The sequence below is a fragment of the Lichenostomus cassidix genome, chromosome 7, assembly GCF_008360975.1.
Source record: "Lichenostomus cassidix isolate B80296 chromosome 7, HeHo_3.0, whole genome shotgun sequence".
Taxonomy (NCBI): domain Eukaryota; kingdom Metazoa; phylum Chordata; class Aves; order Passeriformes; family Meliphagidae; genus Lichenostomus; species Lichenostomus cassidix.
In genome coordinates this window covers 16,352,742-16,376,793 of record NC_139488.1, presented here as the reverse complement: position 1 = coordinate 16,376,793, position 24,052 = coordinate 16,352,742, and the positions used below count along the sequence as shown (strand labels likewise).

General features: G+C 38.5%; 1 long non-coding RNA gene across 2 annotated transcripts in view; it reads right to left on the bottom strand.

The window, feature by feature from the left end:
- Nucleotides 1-1,707: 1,707 nt before the first annotated feature.
- Nucleotides 1,708-24,052, bottom strand: part of LOC146434627 (uncharacterized) — a 64,060-nt gene continuing 41,715 nt past the window's right edge. The window contains exons 3-5 of one of the 2 annotated variants that reach the window (XR_014853282.1): nucleotides 4,743-4,938; nucleotides 2,854-2,941; nucleotides 1,708-1,912 (exon numbers count right to left, since the gene is read on the bottom strand). This is a non-coding gene — a long non-coding RNA (uncharacterized LOC146434627). Of the gene's footprint in view, nucleotides 1,913-2,853; nucleotides 2,942-4,742; nucleotides 4,939-14,413; nucleotides 14,611-24,052 lie in introns of those variants that run through there. The other variant, XR_014853283.1, reaches the window with a different exon arrangement.

The following is a 24,052-nucleotide window of genomic DNA, read 5'->3' as shown; positions in this document are numbered from 1 at the left end:
GTGATATGTCTGAGTCAAGAGCTATAATATTACAAAATAATCCATTTCTATTTCCTAATACATATTACTAGAGAGACTTGGGGCCTTCAGGTTTTCCAAAAGTGAAGATCTTCTGAAAAAAATTGTAGCCCAAGTAGTCATATAGCAGTTTAGCTACTACCTCATCAAACATAGAACAGTCTAATTAAAAAAAAATTGTTCAAGAAGCATATAGCATGGATGACATAATTGCATTAGAATAAGGAAATCAATCGAGCCAACCAGCCTATCACTCCAGTTAGCCATTTACATACATTAAAGTCACCATGTTGATTGGAGTAGCATAAATACGACTAAAGCGTGCTAGACTTTCTATCTAAATGAAAAAAGCTCACACAACCTAAATCTCCAAAATTATTCCAAATATAGCATCAATAGAGTCTTGTGGTTTGTGTTTGCAAAATGAGATTTCTTAAAATAAGATTTAAAAAAAAATACATAACACTGAACAGACAAAAGATTTCAAAGCTCTATCTCCCTGTAGTTTCACTAACATGTTAACCTACTTACAGCAATTAGTGCTTCATTAGTAAGGCTAACTAACTGTTGCTATGCCCTGTAATGATTTGCCAGGTTTTCTATATACAAGTGCATAATCAATGTTTTCCAATTACTGCTATAGTGCAACCACTATTTCAAATAAACTAGATAATAATACAAACCCATTACTGAATCTGAAATAGCAGAGGCATTTAATTGCAAGGCAGTTCTTTTCAGCTTTTAAAATTTTTCACACTAATGAAGTGTCATACAAAAAAGTTGTATTGATTTTTCCACCACATGGCTTCAACCACAAATATGTAATTATCCCTTTTATATCTAGCAAGGGGATTAAAATAATCTATAGTATATAGCCTTTACTTATCCCTGATGGGTCTAGTAGTACTTTTACCCTTTTCAAAATATGCAGCTTTTTGATGAATGAACTTTCGGTAAAATGTTGCTTTATTTGCTTCATATCTCTAATTTTTTGAAGCTGTCTAGCATGCAAGGATTGGAATTTTAAGTTTTCAGTTCTGCCACTAACAGAGGGGAAGGAAATCTGATCCTGCACTGCCAAAACCAGGACAAGTCTCTGCTGCAGATCAGGGCCACATCCCCTAATTCTGGTCCTCCTTCCCACATCAGTGGTCCACATTAATTCAGTTAAGTGCCCAGACTAAGCATCTTGCTCGTGACATAACTTTTAATCAGTGCTCTCAATTTCTTCATGGAGTTGCTGTGTCACACTACTGACAGAGAGTTCCATACCTATGGGATAGCTTTTGCAGGGAAACCTATCCATCAGTTTCCCTGGAGCTCCCAGGACCTCTGCAAGCAGAGCATCCCCCGTGCCAGGAGGGTTTGGTGGCCACATCTTCAGCAGGAGCAGTGGGACCATACCTAGCACCTACAGCACTTGGGATGCCTTATTTTCTCAGCAGCAGCTGGGTGCCACAATTTAAAATATTATTTTAGAAAAAGCAGGATCCACCAGATGCAAACTATATCAAAAGAGCTACTGTTGTACCAGACGAGGCTGACACGTGATAAAAATAAGCTTGTTTTCATGGCTATTGTACAGCTTACTTTATTCCTCAAATACCTGGAAAGAATTCCAGCTTGATTTTAATACTGTTTCCATTAAAGAAAGTCTCCAAAATGCCTTAACTCAGATGGAAGCTAAAACCCCATGTAGGCAAATTTAAAAAAGAAAACCCAAATGAACATTGTTACATAAAAAAGGACCACATTGTTCACATTATGAGGGCCAAAGCAATATTTCCCAGCAGGAGTTTCACTAATATGTTAATCTATTGGCAGCTGTCAGTCCTTCCAAATATGCTGAAATTCACCAAAATTTGCTGGTCTTCAGTCTTGCGGAATATATCTTCTAATGAGAAATTTGTGCAAATCAGACATAATTGAGAATATATACCCATTAAAACTAGTTACATATTCTAAAAAATCTTACAAATGTATGCTAAAACTCTTGGAGAAAATAAACTGTAGTACAGCCATTAAATGAGGCATATTTTTGTAGAAGAAGGTAACTTTTTCCCCTAGATTTTCATTTACAGTTTAGAATTTGAGGGCCAAATATTGAATACCATCTAACTAACCAAATAAAGAAATCTACCTAAGCTTGTTACTAAAATCTAATTTAATTAACAATAAATACATTTACTAGTCCCCTTTAAAAAGCTCTAAGAAAAGTTAAAACCTACAAAAACATTTTAAATATTAGAAAGTATTTAATATGCAAAGGAGCAGTGAAAACTTGAAATATTATAATGCTCATTTCTTTCGCAAATGGATGCATACTATTTCTGGCAGTAAACACAATAATTTTCTTCAGTAGTACAATGGACTAGAAAATTCCATTTAAAAATTAATATTTTTAACCATAATAATACTAAGTAAAAAATTCAATGAAACAAAATTATGTCTTATCCAGTTAGTGCAGAATAAAGCTATTCTATGATTTTAAACACTGCAAATCTCTCAGATGCATTTTCTACTTTTTCAAATAGGTCAGTTGCATGTTTCCCTATTTTCACAGATTTCAAAATACTCTAAAATACTTCTACAGTCATCATAAAGTTCACAAGAAGACAATTCAACATTCTCTAAATTTCTTTTTTTTCTCCAGAACACGGTAATAAATATTAGTATATTGTTCTTCTTTAATTAAAATGCCTTATATATCAGTTACAAAGGGCAATGACTAAAATTCTATGCAAAAGTAAAAAAAAAAGTCTCCTCATAAGAATTTAAGAAAAATATACACACTCCTAGTGGAAGTGTGTTTCCAGGATAATAAAAGGCCATTACCTTGACCGTTGACATGAAGCCATCAGAGTCATATTTATTGATGAAACTTTCAGCTCCCAATCTGCTGCACTGAATGAGCATCATACAGCTGTCAGCAAAGGCAGAGCACAGAAACAGTGATAGCTTGTGACATTTTCCTTTCATAATTTATGAAAACAAAATACCTCAGAGTTTGCAGAACACAGGAAGAAAAATTTTAGAATAGTACCTTTAAGGAAAAAGCCCGCAAGATAAATATCTTAATAGTTTATCTCTGTTAGAGATACCTGTTAGACTGATATATCCATGCAGAATTAATTGTTTATGCCTAAGTAATTTACTCAATGAAAAAAGAAATGCTGCCAAAGTGCAAATAAACATAAAGTGAGAAAGGCCCAAAATTAGAACCTTCAAAGTAATGGTACTGTGAGAATGCTTTGGGGCTCTTTACATGGAAATAAACTTCAAACCTTTATAAAATTAATTGCATTAATAAATTTCTATAATAATTAGCATAATTTCAGAGGAACTAGGAGAAAATTAGATGACAATTTAAGTATTATAAACTCAAGGTGAACATTTTTTCATATTTTAAAATGTCATTTGCAGATATTAGAAACAACCAAAGGGGGAAATACATCACTAATGTGTTGTATATCTTCCATCCCTATGTTTTGTGCTGGTTGGATGAGCTATAAAAATGAATGTACTTTCAGTTCCTCAGATACCAGTACTTTTGCTCACAACTCAAGTGAAAAAATCTTTGGATGCCAACACTCAGTATGCAGTATCCCCTTCAGGATGGATGCTGTCCGCATCAGATAATCTCAGGAATCTTAAAGCACTTCTGTTTTAAGATCCCCAGTTTGGGATACTCAGCACAGGCCCCCACTTTGCCCAGGAAGATTCCTTTTAACAGCCTGAGGAAGTATTAAAGCCCAGGATGCACTCAGTAAACATCCTCCCCATGTTTTCCTCCACATGCTTTTCACACATCAGCTGCCACCAGGGAGGAGGCTCTATGCTTGCAGCAGGATGCAGTTTCTCCCATAACAACCCGGATTAGAATATTGTATATTTTATACACATGTGCATATTTCTGATTAGCTGAGGCTCTCCACCTTTGAAGATCCCATGAGAGAGCTATGTGCAGCTACCACTGCTTGGCAAGGCTTTGGCAGCAGTTTTGGAGGAAAGAGGTGGGTATCATGAAAGTGTTTATTCACCAATCTATTATACCTGAAGCACATTTTAAAACTATCCAGTAGACCCTGGCAGGCGGTTTAAAAACATACTTTCAGAAGACTGAGCATTTTAAGGTTTTGTTGTGATTTCTCTGGACAGTCGGGAGTGGGAGATGAACACACCCTGGCCGGCATCAGCCCTGGAAAACACCATCTCTCAGAGGGAACACCCTACAGACAACTTCTTTACTCTTCCTGAAGAGTATATGAAGAGATTAGTGACTGCTGGGGAACAGGTGACAGCGAACAGCTGCCAGGACTCTTTTGAAGGGAAAATGGGCAGGGTTGGTGCATGAAGCAGGCCACTGAAGTGAGTTGTGGGCACAATAAAGCCAGTGGTACCATTTCCCTGAAGCAAAAAGCTAAACTACATCCTTACACTGCCCTCAGAGAAAGGGAAGTGGCTTTTCCCATTTTAAAAAACTACTTTGAAAAAATGTATCAGGTAAAGGAAGAAATAATAACTTACATCAAATTGTCGTAAACTGAAGGAAGAAAATCTTAGACTTTTTAATAGTGGATGTTTCTTTCTTTTTCTGTTTTTCAGGGAACAAACCCATCTGTCTTCTCTTTCCCTGTCTCTTCCTCCCCCCATTTCAGCAACAGGGCAAACCCCTCGTGTGGTTTTCATAGCTCTCCTCCTGCTGATGGCCATTCAGCACTAACCTGGTTAATACAAGATGATACCAAGTTGCTTTCAAACATCACACTTCTGTGAGACTAATAGCTGCAGCAAGAAGCAGTAGCAGCAGAAACAGGACACTTTTTACAGGTCTCAGAAGTTTCTCAGTTCCTTAGGCAAACCTCTGTGGAGCAGGGCGATGGATGCCCACACACCCCAGCACCAGCCTCTGCATGGAGCCTGGAAAACAGAGCAGGAGAGAGAGGCAGTCAGGCAGTGCTTCCAGCCTTGGCTCCGTGAAGAACAGAGTATTTGTATCAGTGAAAGGTTTGACCTCGAGCCTTATGGCCATCAGCAGCCAGTTCAGCACCCGCACCGCTGCTTGAAGGGAAGATTACCGAAGTCATTAAACGAATGATTAGCCTCCCAGTAGGTCAAAAATACTGAATCAATTCACTTTTGTAAAGCAATACAGCTATTACAGCTTTGTGAAAGCTTTGTAAACCGATACACTATGGATTTCTGGACAAAAATCTCATCTCTGTCTGATTATAGTATTTTTTGGATTTGCTTCTTTTTTGTTTAATAGAGTCCCAAAAATTGGATATCTTCTTTGTAGTATTTATAACAACCTCTGAAGAAACAGTCAAGTTTTAAAATACTAGCAAATATGAGTTCAGATCATCAAAAACAGGAGGAACTGTTGGGGAAGCTGTAAAAGTACTGTGGATTGAATATTTACAACCACCTACGTGTGCTTTGAAAAAAAAGTGTCTGTAAAAACAGGATAATTTTGATGAGTACTTACAAAACCCCAGCTATGCAACTGTGCATTGAACACAACTGAGCCTGCTAAGAAATTAAGAATACCTGTCTATACCTGTTTTCTCTAGAAGTATTAAAATAATGCTTTCATTGTCTAGGCAACTGCACAAACTATTGTGTTTTCAAATAAATTACAAGAGAAAGACTCAGCAAATATTGTATACATCTCTGCATCTTTTAAGACTTGCCTATCTATATGACCACAAATTAAACAGCCAGCTCATAGAACCAGCAACCCATCACTTTGCAGATGTTAACAGCCACAAAAAGTTTAAGGTCTCTTTTACCCCAAAGTAAAAAATTAATCATCTGCAAATCCTGCACTAGATATTAAAATAAGTAAATTTAAGCCTAACATTACTGCAAAGTCAAATGCTGAAATTCTGTCTTTTAATCTCTTCATTGGTAAACTCTTAATTAGGTCAAATTCTTAGAAGCAACAAACATCTGGCAGCTGCAGTGGTTTGTCCAGCATTTTTGCTCAGTTCCCCTCTGGATGCAGCTCCCCGGGAGCTCTGCCAGAACAGCTACTCAGAGAGGTGTTAACACCTAGAAATTATAGTGGCATTTCTAACTAACCCTGCAAACCATACTTGTTGCGTTCACATGGATATGTGTGGCTTGGGTAAATAATAATTTATGCCAGACTTTTTTCCTCTTGTGACTTTAGTTTTGATATCACATCATGATTCAAAGCCCGGTGCACCATAAATTTTCTCCAAATGTGTAGTAATTCTTGGCGCAGCCTAAAGTTATGATTCATTTATACTGGAGTGACAGCATAATACCTAGGTGTCAAAATCCATTAAAACTGTTCAATGTCTTCTGTTTATTTTTAGAACCAATTGAGACTTAACTGATGGTGAAAAATATACAGTCAAGTGTGTTTACTTCACCTTTACAAAGAATCCGTTATAGTCCCAATTAATTTGTTATTCCTGTCACAACAGGTACTGGATACTTCAAAACTGTCATTACCGTTTCTCTCTGTTTCTTTTGCCTTTTTATTTTTTTTATATGAAGTCCTCTGTTTATTTTTAACCCATTAGTAGGTAATGGCTTAGTTTTTTTGTAAGATAGGAATTTCACATCACTTTCTGTTCTAATTAAAATAAATTATGAATAAATATGTTTCCTAACCAACTTACATTTATTGTGCACAGAATGCTCTCTGTCACAATCAGGTATCCTAGTGCTGAATTTAATGACCATTCACAGGATGCTACAACTTGTGCATCAGTATGATTGGCTAGATAGAAATTAAAATTATGCTATGTGACAGTTACATACACCAAAACAGTTCTTAGCAAAAATTCAGAGCATCTTTTGCCATGCTAAGTGTCAACAGTCTATTTTTGCTTATAGAAAATTCAGAACATGTTTTCAGAGGGGTAGGGAAGGGCAGGGAGAAAAACCCACACAACCCTCATGAGATGGGCACTAAATGTCAGAGCCAAACACCAAAGCAAAAGTAATCAGGATAATTCTCTGTAAATAGCTGTAAACATAACTCCAAAGAAGGGTTTGTAGTGGTTGTGTTAGAGAAAGGGCAAATTGACGTTCAAACTGTTGTTACAATACTAGAACCAAGGAAGTGGTACAATGTTCAGGCAAAAAGTCATGGTGTAAAACACTTTGAATGTCAGCATTTTATTTGCCCTCCATTCCAGCTGGAAGTGTGACCCAAAACTCACAGGGACAAGACAGAAAAAGTACCACACAACTCAAGGCCTGTGGCTATGGGTACCAGCCCAAATACAAGCCAAAGCCAGGGCATCACCCCCTCATGAATTAAGAATTAAATGGGAAAGAGCTCTGGAAAACGTATTGTAGTTCGTAGTTTTACAGCACTCAGAATCATCTACTTTCTGGCTTTTATTGCTGGAAAAACAAAACAAAGGATTAGAATTGAGTATAGAACTTGACATTACATAAATGTATCACTGGTGACCCTGATGCTCTCCCAGCAGCGTGGATTGTCCTTCATTTCTGAGGTATGTTAGCTCACTGAAGCAAAATTCGACATAACTTTTTTTTTAGCATTAATCTGTTATAAGGGTTTTATTGCAATTTGGATGATTATACTCTGTAGTCATAACTATGTAAAATTAAGCATAAATAGCTTAAGTGACTTGGAGGAATTAGGAATTAAATAGGCCTATGGGAGTAAGACTATCCTCCTATCATTATATTATGCTATCTAGACTATATTTTCTGGTCTTTTGACTTGTGCAGTTTTAAAAGTCTCAGAAATGGGACTTTCGTGATTTTTTTTTTTCACAATTGCTGCCTAACCTAATAGACCTTACACTTAGCTAATTTTTTTAACACTTATTTTCACTACAAGTGGATCTCCTTGATTCACCCTAAGGACTGTATCTGTTTCCTGCATCCTTAATCATTACACCCACTTCTATTACCAGATGCAAACACACACTCTGCCCTCTCCCATGCTGGTTCTTTAGCTCTTAGAACACAATTTAGAGGTCTTCAGTAATGCCACCATGACTAAAACGTGCAGCTGTTGCTGCTGGACACCAGAGTCCCAGCACCAAGGGACCTGAGCACAAAGCTGTGTCTCAGCTCTCCCTTGCACATTGGACCATTCGCAGATTTCCATACTGACCTCATGCTATTGCTTCCCGCCACAATTATAACCAAGAAAAGGGTATTTCAGTAAGAAAATAAGTGAGTTCTCCTTTACAAAACCATTCACACTCTTTGCAAGATGGGGGTTTTCTTGTGACAGCAAATTAAATTTTGGAAGAGATCATTCTCAGACATTTCAGAGTAACTATGCCAAGTGAGGGCAGCACTGCAGTGGAAGGAACAAGCAATGAGAGGCTACAAGGCACTGATGAATTAGCACCTTTCTCCATATTATTTGTGGTAAATTGCTTGTTGCCTGGTCCGAACTCATTTTTCTGACTCCCATACCTGTAACATCACATCAGCTTATGCTGCTGGTTTACAAAACTAGAACTCATACCTCTGAGGCTGCCCAGAGTGACCTAACACATTGGCTTACCTCTCTTAGTCTGCCTTTGTACGAGAAAATGGAACCAGCAGGAGACAAAATTCAGACACTGCATCCAGCTGCTCTTTGTGAAAATCAAAAGCAGTAGCTTGGAGCTGCTTGCATATACAAAAGAGGCCTTTTTTGCATAATCTTTATATGACTCCATGCAACACAGCAAGACCACACAGCCAAGCACTAGAAGTTTCAGCTCAGTCACTGTCTCAGTAAGCCACACTCTGGGGACTCATGCCAGGAACTCACAACTTTCAAGTCCAGTCGTGATCAGGAATAATGTGGCTTACACTCAGCTGAAACCAATGGGCCTTATTTGGGTAGCTTCAGTTCTCATCAGCTAACTCTGCCTTCCCATAAATCTATATTTATATAAATGCAGGTCTTCCATAATAAAATGTAATGGTCTAGTGACAATCTCATCTCTATCTATTAGGGATGAAGAAAAGACAATGAAACATTTTGGGGAGCATTGTGTTAAGTATCACAAAGCAATCAATGACACATGGCCAGATAAGTACTAAAATCAGGGAAATACTATTCTAATAACTTCAGTACTGACTTTGTCTTTAGAAAGAGAGCTGAAGCTTGCATAGCGACTCATCCAGTGTTTGGACCGGCTTAGGAAGCAGGCAAGTGTTTGGAGCAAAACTCTTCCCTTCTACAGAACAGTTTTCAAACATGTGCAACACCCACAAAGAACAAGCATTAGGGTTCAAGTGGACAATTCACTGTACAGCTGATTTTTTTACTGTAAAACATTAGCTTTCAGGATTGGAATTTCTAAGACAGAATACACATTTTTCTCAAGAATGATGTTTAACAACAAGCTAAGGGGTGGTTTTGAACACAAAGGGTGTTGGAGTTACCCTACCAGCTTTCAGGTTCTCCTCACTACAGACTTTACAACAGCTGCTTACACAAGGCTGGTTAATGTATCTAAAATCACAATATATAGGTGTTCCTCTATGGATTTTCAGGAGTGTTTTACACCTGTAAGAAATTATTTCATAGTTATGAATATCTGGATCCATAAACACTATCATCTGTCTTTGAATCAGCTGTAGAACAGAGCAGTAGTGTCTGTTTCAGAGCTCTTGCTGGCCTGTAGCTTTAGTGGTGAACTAGTGCCCCACATTGTGTGGTGAGCTGTTCCTCAGGTTTTTTTGGATGTTGTAATCAATGTCTGTAAGAGCAAGAGATGTGGAAAACCTATGGAATCAAAGGCTAACACGTCAGATAATTCCAGGAGTGATTATTTGGTTACTTCAGCTTTCTCTTTTTAAGGAGGAAACCCCATGGAAAGCTCTCTCCAGCAATAAGGTGAGCTTTTCTTCAGTTTGTTTCATTCACAAAGATTTCCCTCTTTTCTGGAGAAATTTAATTTTTTGCCATATGTATTTGAGCACCCAGTCTCATCCCATATTATCAGTTTCAAACAAGATTTAATATTTTGCATTGAAGCACACAGTTCAAATGAAATAAATTCCTGAAGAGATAATTCATGTTAAGAAATAGTATTGAAGGCCACTGATTTTTTTTTTAACATGGAAGGATAAGAGGAGCCAATGCAAGTAGAATGGGAGAAAAATATATGTGCTTGCAGCTCCTCCTCCTACCATTTTGTAACAAAGGGAATGTTTCTTTAACTTTTAATAAGACCTCCCTTCCCTCATTAATTCTTTTTTCCCAAATAGTTGCTCCTAACACACTGCCCACTTTAGCTTTCACTATATGAGCTCACAACCAAGCTACGAGGTGTTTTGTGCACACAGTTCTGGTCCATCATTATTAAATGTCTCTGGCTGGGCAGGAGAGCTGCTCCATCACAAACAGCCATTCATCAGCGCTTGCCAAGCCGGCTCACACCTGACCTCTGCAGCAATCATGCCGCATCAAGCAGGCCAAGTACCCCCTTTAGCAGCAGAGCAGGGAGCAAGAGCCAGCCTCAAGATTAAGTGCACTGATTCAGGTTTGCATTCCCAGGAGCTAGGCGGGCTCATGTTGTATTGATTGAGAAAGTTTACCGGTCAGTATCACAAACAACGAGGCCAGGTCAATGATGGGCAATGCCTGCTGAGGAATCCCCCCGGAATGCCACGCTCCAGCTGGGCGTCGCACCGCGACAAGGTTGGTGGGGAAGGGAAGAGCGAGAGCCTGCAACGTGAAATGACATTTAAGCAAGTTACACGTGGGAACACAATGAGAGACAATGATGCAATTATATTTTTCCAAGTTTCCAACTGCAGCAAAACCCTGTCATCACTCACTGCTTCTGTGTTCAGCCAGCCCCATGCTTATTGCACTAAATAGCTGCTCAGGAACAGAAGAAGAATACACAAATTCAGGTATTAGTGAGTATAAATTATAGTAAGACCAAAGCAAAAAATTTCCCAGTGTCTGTCTCTTCTAACAGCCACACAGTTTTGGCACCAGGATCTGAAGAAGAATCTATTTATAAAATCCCTGTGCGTTAGCTTTGAAGGCAGAAAACTCCTCAGACTGTTCCAAACCCTGGCCAAACTTGTGAAATAAATATTTGTTCTGATATTATGATTAAATGGAAGGCTGTATTTTAATCACACTGGGACTTAAATGAGAGGAGCCCTGAGAGTTGGACTTGATGATCCTTGTGGGTGCCTTCCAGCTCAAGATATCCTCTGGTTATACCAGAATTAACATCCAGACTTATTAGCTATCCTCCCACGTGGAACTGAATCTCATAGCCATACTAAAAATCCAGTTTTAAATTTTTACTGTGTATAACATTAATGTCTACCTAAAAGCTCATACTTAGAAGTATGAAAGTTATACTAAAATCTTATTTGATAGCAGTATTGATGAAACAATTTAGAATGAGAATTTTTTAAAAACTATTTTAACTAAAACCAAAAACTGCTGTGATGTTGTAGGCATCTACAGAAATTCCAGAGTCTACCTAGGACTCCAGCAGTTCTAAGCCTTTGTTTTAATCATCCTGCTTAGAGTTTAATTTGCTCTTAAGGTGCTTCACCTAAATGGAATTCAAACATTCAAAATGAATGACAGTAAGATTGCAGTTAAATTATTGCACACAATATACTTTAGCTATAGTTTCCAATCTTTCAATTAATGGAGATTCTAAGGCCAGGTGTATATTTTTTCTTCTACCTGAAAATGAAGACTAAATAATTGTCCACGGGTAACTATGGGAAAAAAATTAAAAAAACCTGAGCACACATAACTCCTTTTTCTGATTACATAATAATCTTGTATGTCCAAAAACATTTCAGTACCATGCAAACAAATGTCATTTGTCAGATTGCAGAATAGCACCCATAATGATGTTTTAATTGTTCAGAAAAATATTAGTGCCATTGCCAGTCTATGCAATTACTAAAAGGGTCAACGTATGTAATACAAATATTTTATCAACTGCCCTAACTCAAACTCCATTTAAAGTTTTGCTTTGGAGACCACATATTTTTACTGCACTAGTTCAGTGGTGTCTAAAAATAATTGAATTAGAACAAAAAATCATATAGAATTTATGTTTTCTTCTGTAAGTATTCTGGAGTAGTTCTAAAAGATAAGTTAGGTAGGCGAAATAAAGAAGAAAACACACTCTTATGTCTTGCTGAAATTTTAAAAAAAGTTAAAGCTTTTTTTGTTTTTCTTTAAAAGATGAAGGTATGTACTCCAGTAAGACACAGGGTAAGAACATCCCTGCTAGCTCAATCTATTCTGAGATAATGTAAGAATTTGGTTACAAGCTTGCCAATTAATTATGTTATTTGACACTTGGGACCAGTTGAAGTCTTGCTGATGTGATTAAACACTTTTTATCTGCTCTATGGAAACATTTATGCTGAAGTATTTATAATGATTTCAGTTTAAAAGTGATTGTTACATAAATTTGATAAGAGAAAACAAAAATGTGAAAATAGCAGGCTTTAGACAACAAAAGAATCCAAGTGCCACAATAGGCAGCCCATCTCATCTATATCCTTGCAATTAATAGGAAAGCAGTCTCACTCCATGATCATTGTTTTGTCTCTGCTGGTAGAAGTGCTTAGGAAGCACATTATAGCCCACACATTTCCATCTGGACAGCGCACAGCACCAGGAGCTTAAGAATATCACAGATCCTGCAACTGTAAGAGAGTAATAGCACAACAGCCTGGATAAAACTCAGAGAAATGTGGTTTTTTTAAGTGCCATTGGGTACAGGTTTTCTTCACAAGCAACCCCTCAAACCCATGCTGTGGCAGCAGGGGAGGGTTGTTCTTGCATCACCTTTCCACACACTTGACACAGTCACAGTTTTCAGATGGGCTTGTCTTTCACAACTCTAAACCCTGCAATCCCATCACTGCTGCTTGCCCAAGGCAGTAGGAAAGTAGAAATGTTACTTTCCCATCATTCTTTTTGCTTATACTAACAGCCATACAGCTCCTTCCTCTAAGGTGAGTGTTGTTACCTGACAAAAGTAATTAAAACAAGTAAAGAGAAGACCTTGTGTCTGGCTGCAGTAGCTCACCAGCCTTGACAGGGCTTGCATGTGACAGCACCAAAGCAACACTTTGTGCCACTGGGCTATAGGCAGAAAATAAAAGGTGGTGGAGGGGGAAAAAAAACAACAAATAAGTATAAAGTATTTTTGCCTTTTAACCACCCAGGATAAAATAAAGTCTCTTTGTCATAGTCAGTTTATCACATTAAGCCTGAACTAATATTTTCTAATCATAGTGACCTCATCCTGCCAGAATGCACCGGCCCCTAATCCTTGCTGTAATGTTTTCTCATTAGCTGCTCAGCATTGGCCACACTGGTTGTAGCAGCTAAGCACTGCCTCAGGCACCACTGGAATTAATTACCAGAAGAAACACTGCTGTTTTGAATTGTCATCTTGAATTTATCACTTGCCACTTACTGTAACTCATCTGCCCCAGCAGCCCGTCGGTGTCACGGGGGGCTCTGGCCGCAGCGGGCTGGACAGCGCTGGGGCTGCGGCCCCACCTGCCCGGACAGCCCGGCGGGCAGCTGCTGCGGCCTGCCGCAATCCTGCCCCGCAGGCACAGCACCATAACGATGCCCCCAGCAAATTGCAGATTACCCGCAGCTCACGCCGCGTGCGGAGGCGAGGAGGGCTCGCTGGGAGCTGGAGCTGATGCGCACAGCCGGCCCTGCCTGGAGACAGCGATCTCTCGTCGCGCTGGATGGACGCGCCAACCGTTTGTTTCACTACTGTTGGGTTTTCAAAAAATAGTTAGAGTGACTGTTCACATACAGATGAGTAAATGGCTTCAGGGGAGCTCACAGAATTAGACCTGTGGCATTTTTTCCCAAATCGTGAAGAAATTGCTTGTTAAAACAGAATGCATGTCAGTAATATAATACAGGTACAACCTGCCCCTGCATCCCTCCCCCCACATAGTTTCCATGTGTGTCAAGATGAAGGATCTTTCTAAGGTTTGCATCTTTAAAGTCCATAATAAATGCATTCTTTTCCTTAAGGCAAAAACATTTATCCAGTATAAAATACAAGTTTTGTTGTGCACACACTCCCATCCCCAAGCCTAAATTTTATCTGTGAAGAACTTATAATTGCAATTGACTCTTTTCACATCTTTCTGACAAGAAGAAAGAATAGCCAGAGCACCCAAATTTCTGATCAAAGCTGTGTATTTGCAAGCTCCATTGAAGTGCTTAGCTCCTTAAGAGATGTAATTTTACTACTGGTGAAAATAAGGATGACTCAGTGTAATAAGCCAAAACTGTCCTACAAATAACAAAAAACATAAAAAAATTTGCCTTTTAGTAGGCTTCTAACAATAACAATTCTGAACACGTTTCTTAGGCAAAAAGGTTTCCTCTTGCTACCACACTGTATACTCATCACAGTAAACGTAGAGAGATGTATAATGTGATATAAACATTAATAGTTTCACAATTGTGTTTTAGAAAGACTATTTATAGAGAAAATACAAAATGCCTCCCAAAAGTGTACTTAGACGTAAGCCACCATAATCTTCTTGCTCATGCAGCAGGAAATCTAATACACCAGCTCAATAAACCTGTAGGAAACAAAGGTTTTATGTAGCATTAAGAGTCACAATATTAAAATACCACATATTACGTTCAACTACTCTTACAACACTCATTTTAAGAGCCAAGAAAATTAAGTGCCAGTTTGAGAGTAATAACATCAGAACATACAGAAAGAGACTAGAGAAGCGCAAAACTAAGAGGAACCCTCATGATACATTTGATGCTTGGGTCAGATCCAGATACTTGATAGTATTGACGTTCTGGGTTATCACCAGAAAATACTGCCCCAACACAGTAGTATTCCCCAGAATGTGCTGGAAAATGTAAATTCTCAAATCAGCTGATTTACAGATGTTGTTTCAAAATGTATGCTTTACCCTCTTTATTATTAAGAACAATAAAGTCATCATTATCACTGATGTGTCAGTCAAAATCCGTGTTTCAATATAGGATCATGAGAAAATATATGGGCTTGTGAGGCTACATTAAAATAGGGTACAGAGATCATTGACCTTGTAGTGGAATAATCCAGACAATTGATAAAAATACTTGTGATTCAGCCATTCTTTTTGCAAAAAATGTATTGTTATTTTATGGAGGTATTTAAGTGTTTATTGCCTTTATTACTTATTTGATCTAACCTGGTAACTCCTCCTCAGATTTTAATATAGGCAATGCTTTGTAGGATTCATGCCCTGGGCACATGGCTCTACAACTAAAGATAAGACCAAGAACTGGGAATCTCTAAGTTTCCCATTCCCAGAATCCAAAGTCTTTGCTTCACTGCCAGCTAGCAGTGAAAAACATAATCTGTGAACAATTTACATTTTTTTAGATACCACAGAAAGCTTAACATGACTCTTGCATTTGTTTTTAAGTTCATGAGTGGCTACTTGGTGGGGTAGGTTTGGGGAAAATAGTTGAATGGAGAAGACAAGACTGTTTTCCAGCCATTCATACTTCGTAAATGCTTGCTGGATGGACAGAGCTTTAGAATGTTTTTGTAAAATTGGTTAATAGATGAAGAACAAGTGTGGTGATCAAGATAATTTTATCACATAATTCACACTTGCATATATGGTTTATGCTTTTATTTAGTTATAACAGCTTCTTCCAACCCATGCAAGTAAGAGGAAAGCAATATTACTTTTATCAAGTCATAGAAAGATTGCAAACCTCTTTAAGAGCAAGAAATAAACTATTTTTTAAATAGCATACCCAATTGTTACTCCCAGCAAAACTTAAACACAACATTGTTTATTTAACACATACAGGCCTCACAATGAGAGTAGAAGTATTCTGAGCTTATATTTGTACCACACATCTGAAAAAAATGACCTTAGGTGTGTGTTTGTGGAACATAAGTGTTTATTTCACTCTATTCTTTAATTTTAAAAATCCACATCATAAACCAGAGAAAGCCCCAGCTGGCATAAAAAGATTCCTTACAAGAATGAAGTATATCTAAACACAAATTGTGTCTATTTGTTATTGGGAGACTGAGTTTATGCAAGCAATTGTCATGCAAGCAGGGTTGGGAGTAATAATGTGGCCTTTAATGACGGAATGATGGACCTGCCAAACACTAGCTCCTGCCATAGACTGCTTGTATTTCCCTGCACAAAGATGCCCATCTGGGAGTTATTAACATATTCTCGTCAATTCAGAACCTACTTTAACATAATCCATATTTGTTGGAGAAAGTCCAACATCAGCCAGAGAACAGTGGACACGTGATCTGATGACACATTTCAAGCAGCACACATAAAGCATGCTTGGGCAGCTAAGCAATTCAGAAATGCAAATAGCAAAAACATTTCTCTTCCTAGATAAGAAGGACAAATCCCTTCTGGCATAACATCTTCTACACTTTTAATACTGAATGGAAAAAAACAGAGGTAGGAAAGGGACAGGTCGGTGCTCTTTCATTTCATTCCATGCACACTGACACAGTCTTGCTCTGAAGCTGCTCTATTTGATGCCCAGAGAATGCTGTGCTGCATGGGGGCAGTGAAAGAGAATACAAATTCTCTTATACCAGAAGCATCTCACACTTGTATGTATGTAATATCAAAGTGAGCATTGTTTATATAAAGGGACCAGAACTCAGCATCAAAGAAACCTTTCATTAGAAAATTAGTTGGTCCTAAAGGACAGTCTATTCTTGGAAGCTCATGTTTTCATAGAATTAGATTTTCATTGCTCTTTATAAGCTGGGGTGACTTATTTCCCATGAAGTTTTCTGAAGTTTGAAGTTTATTTCAACGTCTACACTGGTACTTCTGAGGCCTCACTACATTATCAAAACTTCAATGCCAATTAGACACTGTGGAAGTGCCAACACTCACAGAGGGCTCAACACAGCACTGGGCTGCACAGTAGTCCACAATGTTGACACCTAGAAACAAAGCCCCTTTTTAAATCCTCAACTCAATGGAATGTGATGTTTAAGGTCTTCAGCTTCTGAATGGATAAAACTCCAGAAACTGTATTTTCCTCCTTGTTCATCCAGTCATACTCAATTTAGTCATTTGTGGTGCTCAAACTAATATTGCTTATGACCTTTAAAGACCTTCAGGGTGATATCGCTTTCCCCATCACCCAGCCACTATGGATTGATTCCAACACGTCTGCGAGCTACAAAAGGATAGTGTAAACAATAGCTTCCCATTAAACTTCAGTTAAACATTAGGACTGCTGTCCAAAGATCATAGTTAAAGATAACTGAAGTGTTACTATATTCCTTTGTGTAGCTCAGTCATGACCCTAATTAATGTGTCTAGTTTAGACATGTATTTCTCTAAGTAATGGGTGGTTTGTTTGGACAATTAGGCAGAGTTGACAAGGAAATTTTCCATCAAACTGGGTCATAAAAAGTACATTATTCAGCATTATTATGAGTAAAACACTATTTATTACCTGAACTTTACAATACACCATTATCAATCATTACCTGTCATTAAGGTATGTTAACATGAGATCAAAGAGACAAAGCCAACTTAAACAAACAGAGGTGTGGAGAAGGCTTTTAGACTTGCTTATTTAAATTGAAACAAGTGTAGCTGAGTCCATTGATTAGCTAGAATTTCCTTTCAACTGCAGATGCAAATCAGGTAATCACTAGAATCTCAGACCAGACCTTATTTCTTGACACAGATCACAGCTGTGCTCTTTCCAAGAGAGAAGTGGCAAGATGCACCCATTGAAATAGGGGGAAATCCTATAGGGCTTTCTGGCGGCAAGTTTAGATTCACTCTCACATTAACTCACCGATAATATTATTTGATCATTCCTTAAAAACCATCAACAGAAATAATCTAAAACAGAAGGAGGTTCTTGATTTTAAGTGATTAATATCTTTCAAAAATCCCAAAGTGCTGATTCAGCAAGCTGTTCCAGGCCCATAATCCAAGGTTTGGTGGGTTTTTTTAGCTATTTTCACTGCAGCAATTCAGTGTTTGAGACATAGAACTGGATTCCCTTTGTCCTAAGTGCCATGCAGTGCTCTCAAACACAAACACTCAGTACACTGTGCATCCACCAGAGAAAGGCCTTCAAGAGTTCTCTCATCACACTCTGTGCCATGGATTCCAACAGCCATCCTGAAAATCAGGAAATGATCCCTGAAAACACAACCCTGTCATGCACTGAATAATACTGCTTTATGAGCAACATTACAATCAGCTGATGCAATATTTTCTTGGAGCTAGCACAACATGTAAACTGTCGGGCAAGTTTATCACTCAAAATAACAGACTTTAGATGTGTGAGCATGTTTGGATTTTTTCCAACTACACTATTTACCAGTCTTGCTGCAGCCTGCAATTTTATTCTGCCCAGCAAGATTCAATCAATATTCCAGAGAGCTAAGAAGGACACAACCAGGAGTCTCAAACTATTTCTGATCAACCAACCCTGTGCCAAATTTTCTAAAATTTTTGAACCATTTGAATTCCTTGTTTCTCAGTACAAAATCAATCATCTCTTTTCTTTTCCAAACAAGATTATAAGTCATAGACACATATCAATCCTCACTTCCATGGAAATGATTCCCTCAAAAAGAAGTTCCACATCAAATGCATCCATATCATAGTCTAATTTCTTCTGTTGAACACAACCTCTGTACTATGATAGAGCCAAACATTTAGAAATAATGGATAGCTATCCTCATGTTTTCCCTGACACTATATGTAACTGTTGCCAAGGAAATGGTACTGTGTCAGAAATTCAGTGCCAGAAGGCAAATGAGGAGTAGACAGACAGAAAAATGGTATATAGTCCAAATTTGTCAAAGCAAAAAATGCTGGGACCAATTTGAAACCTTCCCAATGCAAAGAGAATATGTGGTAGGGCCAAGCACTTCAAAAGGGAGCAAGAGCATTGAGGAGAAAAAAATTGTAAGAGAAAACATTAATTGTACCTCACACTTTTCTGATCAATTATTATATTTTTGGGGGGTTTTTATACTATCAAGGTGCTCCGTTATCATATAAATATTCTGAGAAAACACATCCTGCAAGAATCAGGACACCTGTTGTCAGTTCTCCCACATTCCACTTTTAGAAACAATTTCATTGAAAACAGCACTAAAAATCAGAGCATTTTCCTTTCATTCTCTTATCTTTTTTTGGTGTAGGTGTTATGTTGCTTTACTCAGCGTGGCCCATTGCACTGCATATAACTACATGATTTTACCTTTTACAGCTCATTTTTAATTGCATATCATTGCTACCTTTCACGTAAAGAGACAGGGCTCTGCCATTCTTACTAATTATCCCAATCACTAGTCACTGTTTGCATGTGTGTGGCCTCACCTGAAGCTTTTAACCACAAGTTACGTCACTAAATCAAAGCAAGTTGGAGGTGTCTCTGCAGCAGTGAAACTAAAAGTTTGCGTGACATTCCTTTTAAGCCTTTGGAAGTACTGTTTCTAGGATTTCAGCAGTCAAATCTGATGAATAATTTGGTGGGGACAGGGAAGTCTGGAAGTTTCTGCCACACTGTGGGTTGGTGCACTGCTGTCCCACTGAACTGCAGCCACAGCAGCACTGCAGCCTTAACTGCAATGACTCCATCTCCAATATATTTGGTGACAAAACCCACCACAGTGAGAGCACTGCCTTAACTCTTGCCTCAGGACAGCTCCAGATTCAACATTTGTCTGGGGAACACTCTGGAGAAGGTCTTCATCCTATTCACACTGACCAGGGTCTGCCTCTTCCCTCACAGTGCCTTTCAACTTACTCTGACTCTTGGGAATTTTAGTGTTAACTAACACTATCACGTTTACTAAATGAAGTAGTAAGATCCTAAATTGAGAAAAAGCTAGCATGTCCCTCATTGTTAATCCACAGTGGCATTGCAGGTGGGCATGTGTGCATGTTTGCTGTGTCCTGCTCCTGGGCAGGATCACAGTGAGATCAGCAGCCAGTGGGTCATGGCACTGAAGCCATCATACCTTGTTTTTCTGAATGGAAACTCCTTGCCCTGTCTCTCACATGTACATCCACTTCCTCTGTATAGCACTTCATCCTTTCTTTTCCACTCTAAATCCATCAAAATAAAAGTAATGGATTAGCTGTACATGTCCAAAACTTCCACCTTAGCCTTCTCAATTGCAATCACATGTGAAGCAGGACAGGACTTTTTTTTTATTTTTCAGATTTTCTCATGCTCTTTTCCTAAAAATACTAAGGCCTTCTAAAGTACATCACTGCACCATGAGAGCAGGAAAAGGAAGAGAAAGCTTCTCCCAGTAGATTGCTCATGGTGCAATAATCCAGTACAGGAGGGATAATTGCACCCATTTCCAGCTCTCCTGTTTCCCTTCTCATAAACCAGTCCCTGGGATAAGACTAAAAGGTATTTTATGCTGCTTCATTCTCTGGTCTCCCTAAATCTTTAATCCAAAATAGTTCATCTGCAGCATTGCAGCTGGAGGTGTTCATTCAGGAAAAGACGCTTGGCTGGAGTTGCAATGGCAGAAGTTTTCACTCTACAGCCCTGACCTAGGCCCACATGGTCCCGACGAGCCATTTGTGATAAGCCTGTGTCCACTCTGACCATGCTTTCCACCATCAGCCCTGCAAACCTTGCCCACAGCAGAGTTCAGACAGCCCACTGTGCTCCTACAGGGTACTCAATCTTTGATGAATCTGCTTTTTCCCTTCACAAGTATATGTTAAATGAAAAAAACCACATCTTTGATTGGTGCTAAATGAAGCAATTACTGAAATTTCAGTTAGAAACAAAATAAAATTCATTTGATTAGTTCATATTTTCCTATTTTCCTCTAGTTTTTTTTAAAAATACTGATTAGTAATTTTACATCCTAGCAGGGAAACATTAAATACTTATAATACCACCGTTACCTAGGTTTTATAATGTGAAATATTAGTGAAAATACCTAGGTTTTACAATGTCTCTCCAGTGAAAGGTATTTAATACTCTACAGATAGGTTAATTTAGCATAAAATATTACAATATCTTCCTTACTTCTATTCCTTCATTTTCAAACTATGGTACCAGGCCTAGAACAAGTCACACATCACACACTAACACACAGAAATGCCCCATTTCACTAGGAAATGCAAAAACCTTACACCTCCTGCTAACACCAGTTTGTCAAAATCCTATAATTCCATGATTTTCTGTCAGTGGGATGCACAGGCCTTTTTTCATGGCTTGCATGAAGTCTGAAGGCAATCTTCCCCTCTTCCCTTTTTTCTGTCTCACTCAGTAAAGAAACATCTGTACAATGAAAACAAGAGCAACCACCAGTTACTGTGCTCTGAACTGCCATTACACTGAATTCATCCAGGTCACCACAACTTCATGGACAAGTACTTGATCTCTTTTTCATTATTTTGCTAGCATTGTGTGAATATTTAGATTTGTCAAAATGGGTCTATTAATTTCTTTCTTCGGACAAAGTCTTTGATAGAATTCAGAGGGAGTTTTCCCTGAATCAAGGCAAATTTTTCAGAGCGGTTTGCCTACACTTCATGGTTATGAGTGGCAGCAAAAGCTGCTCAGAGCCTCTCCAAAGGGAAAGCCTCCGCCAGACACCTCAGCAGCACTAGCTCATGGCTTGTGAGGGCAGCAGGGGCTCTGTGCTGCAGCCAAGCTGGGTGCTTGCACAGGGTGGGCTCATCAGGGCTGACCTCAACTGCTGCTTGCTCTGCTACAGCTCGTCTCAAGAAGACCCAGAAGGTTCAGGGAACACGATCTTCAGTTACTATGAACATCAATCAGCTTCATGCGACCACATATTCCTCTTTCAAAAGGATTAACACAGGGCAACTCCCCAGTAAATGCACTAAAATCCGTTTGCTGCAGCTCTAAAGTTAGTAGGAATTGTGTGCCTCTTCTCTCATGGCAGGTCACCCACAAGGGCGAGCAGGCCTAAATCCTAATCTATTTTGCAATGAAAGTATTGTGGGAAGCATGCAGGATCTGGCCTCAGGGTGGACTGGTAAAAAAACCAAACAAAAGCCAGGTCATTACCCCATTAATCCTTATTACAGATGTTACCAAGGAGGAAACCTTTCTCGGAAATTTGCATTTCTGTGTTATCCCTTGCCCTTGGGTCAACTTAGTTTTGACTTTCAGCAACTGGGGTGTTGACAAAGGAATAAAAAGTTATACAACTGACCCAATCTTCTCTTGGAGTAATGAGAAAATCATGTTGTGTTGTTGGTGGGTTTGTTGTTAAATCACAGCCTTTGCTATTCACTAAAAATCAAGTGCTGAAGAGCCAATAATTTCCAAAAGGAAATGTAAACAACTTTGTCTGAGGAAGGACTGCATACAGTAGGCTGGAACCTCCTTCAAGTTAATTGCAACACAGTTCACTAATGAAACTTTCCATCTATTAAATCTTAACAGGCATAACTATAAAAATGGCGCCAAGCTCTCTCTCCTGCCTCAGAATGCCCCAGACAGCATCTGCAGAGACTTTCACACGTATTGTCTTTGCAGGGATTAGCTATTATCCCTCAGCAGCAATGGCAACACACAGCTAATTTCACACTAGTTATGCTGTTTTCAAATTAGTTTCAATACTGCAGAAGTGCTACCTGGTTCTTGCCAAGTACTACACAGCAGATCTGGCCCAAAGTGCTCTCAAGTCGATAAGAGTCATCTTCCTTTCACAGAGTTCAAGATTAGGGTCAGGATGGGCAAGGACATAACCTGCACTTCTGCCAAGACCTGTGCTTGCTTTACAGGCAAAAAATTTAAATTCCACCCCTTCAAACCTGTTTAAAAGAGAACACACAGTACATCTCTCCTGGCACAGAGCAACTTTCACACAGATCTACATTTGCTTGTTTGTGCTCCTGGGGAACATCTTGATCCACTACTGCTCTTAATCTTACATTTAATTTCCTCTCACCAATGCTTTTAGCTGTTCAGACTATTAACCAACACCTGTGTTTCTCATCTGCAAGTGTTATCCAAGATCATCTGCTGGCTCACATCAATGCATTTTTAAGCTTTACTTTTCTGTCACCTCCTCCATGTTTTCAGCTATACTTTGCTCCTTATCTTTATCTACAAAGCATTAAAAGTGACCCAGAACATGTGGATTCATTCACTCCTGAATACTTTAGTGACTTTTTTATAAAAGAGTAAAAAAATTGTGTGTCCTTGTTGACTTCAGACTTGCAGTCCAGAGAGGAAAACATCCTTTAGCTCTTTTCCTCTATTCAGTGAGACTGCTGAAATAGAAGCAATAATTGTAAGCCAGTAAGAATGCACTTTCAAGGAGAAAATAGAAGCATTTTCAAAGGCATAGGACTGGACATACATACATCAAACCATAGTTCTGCTACAGCTTAGCTTAAGTAATCTAGAATGCCCACACTGGTACACTAGTTGAATGATCTCATTTATGACCTGGCCTCATCAAGCTGAAAAAAGGAAGAAAATTTATCTCCAGGATATGCAAGCTTGAGTCTTTAAAACAGAAATGTTAATCACTTGAACAAAACAACAAAGTGCATTTTATGCCGAATATTTTTGCTAAATAACATTACTGTTTCTCCTTTGACTCCTGCAATGGATTTCTGGATTTGACTCTAGTACATGATTTCTGGATGGCCTTATCAGCTCAGTCTTTAAACATTATTAATCATGGATAAACATAACCCATTCACAAGCCTATCTTAATAATTACTTGGATATGTTATTCTCTTCAATGTGGTATAAAATATGCTTAGAGAAAACTGAAGCACTCTTGTCTCCCCTGAATTTGCCTTTCAATTCAAGTAATAAATTTCTATTGTATTATAGTGAGGAAGGATATTGTATGAGTATTCCATCATTGTACGCACTTCAGTAATACCAAATTAATTACATGGAATACAAACTGTAAATAGAACTTTTCTACAAATACACTTTTATTATCTGTGTGTTATAATTGGCAGGTACCAACAAAGTATGTGGTGCTATGTAATATACTAACAA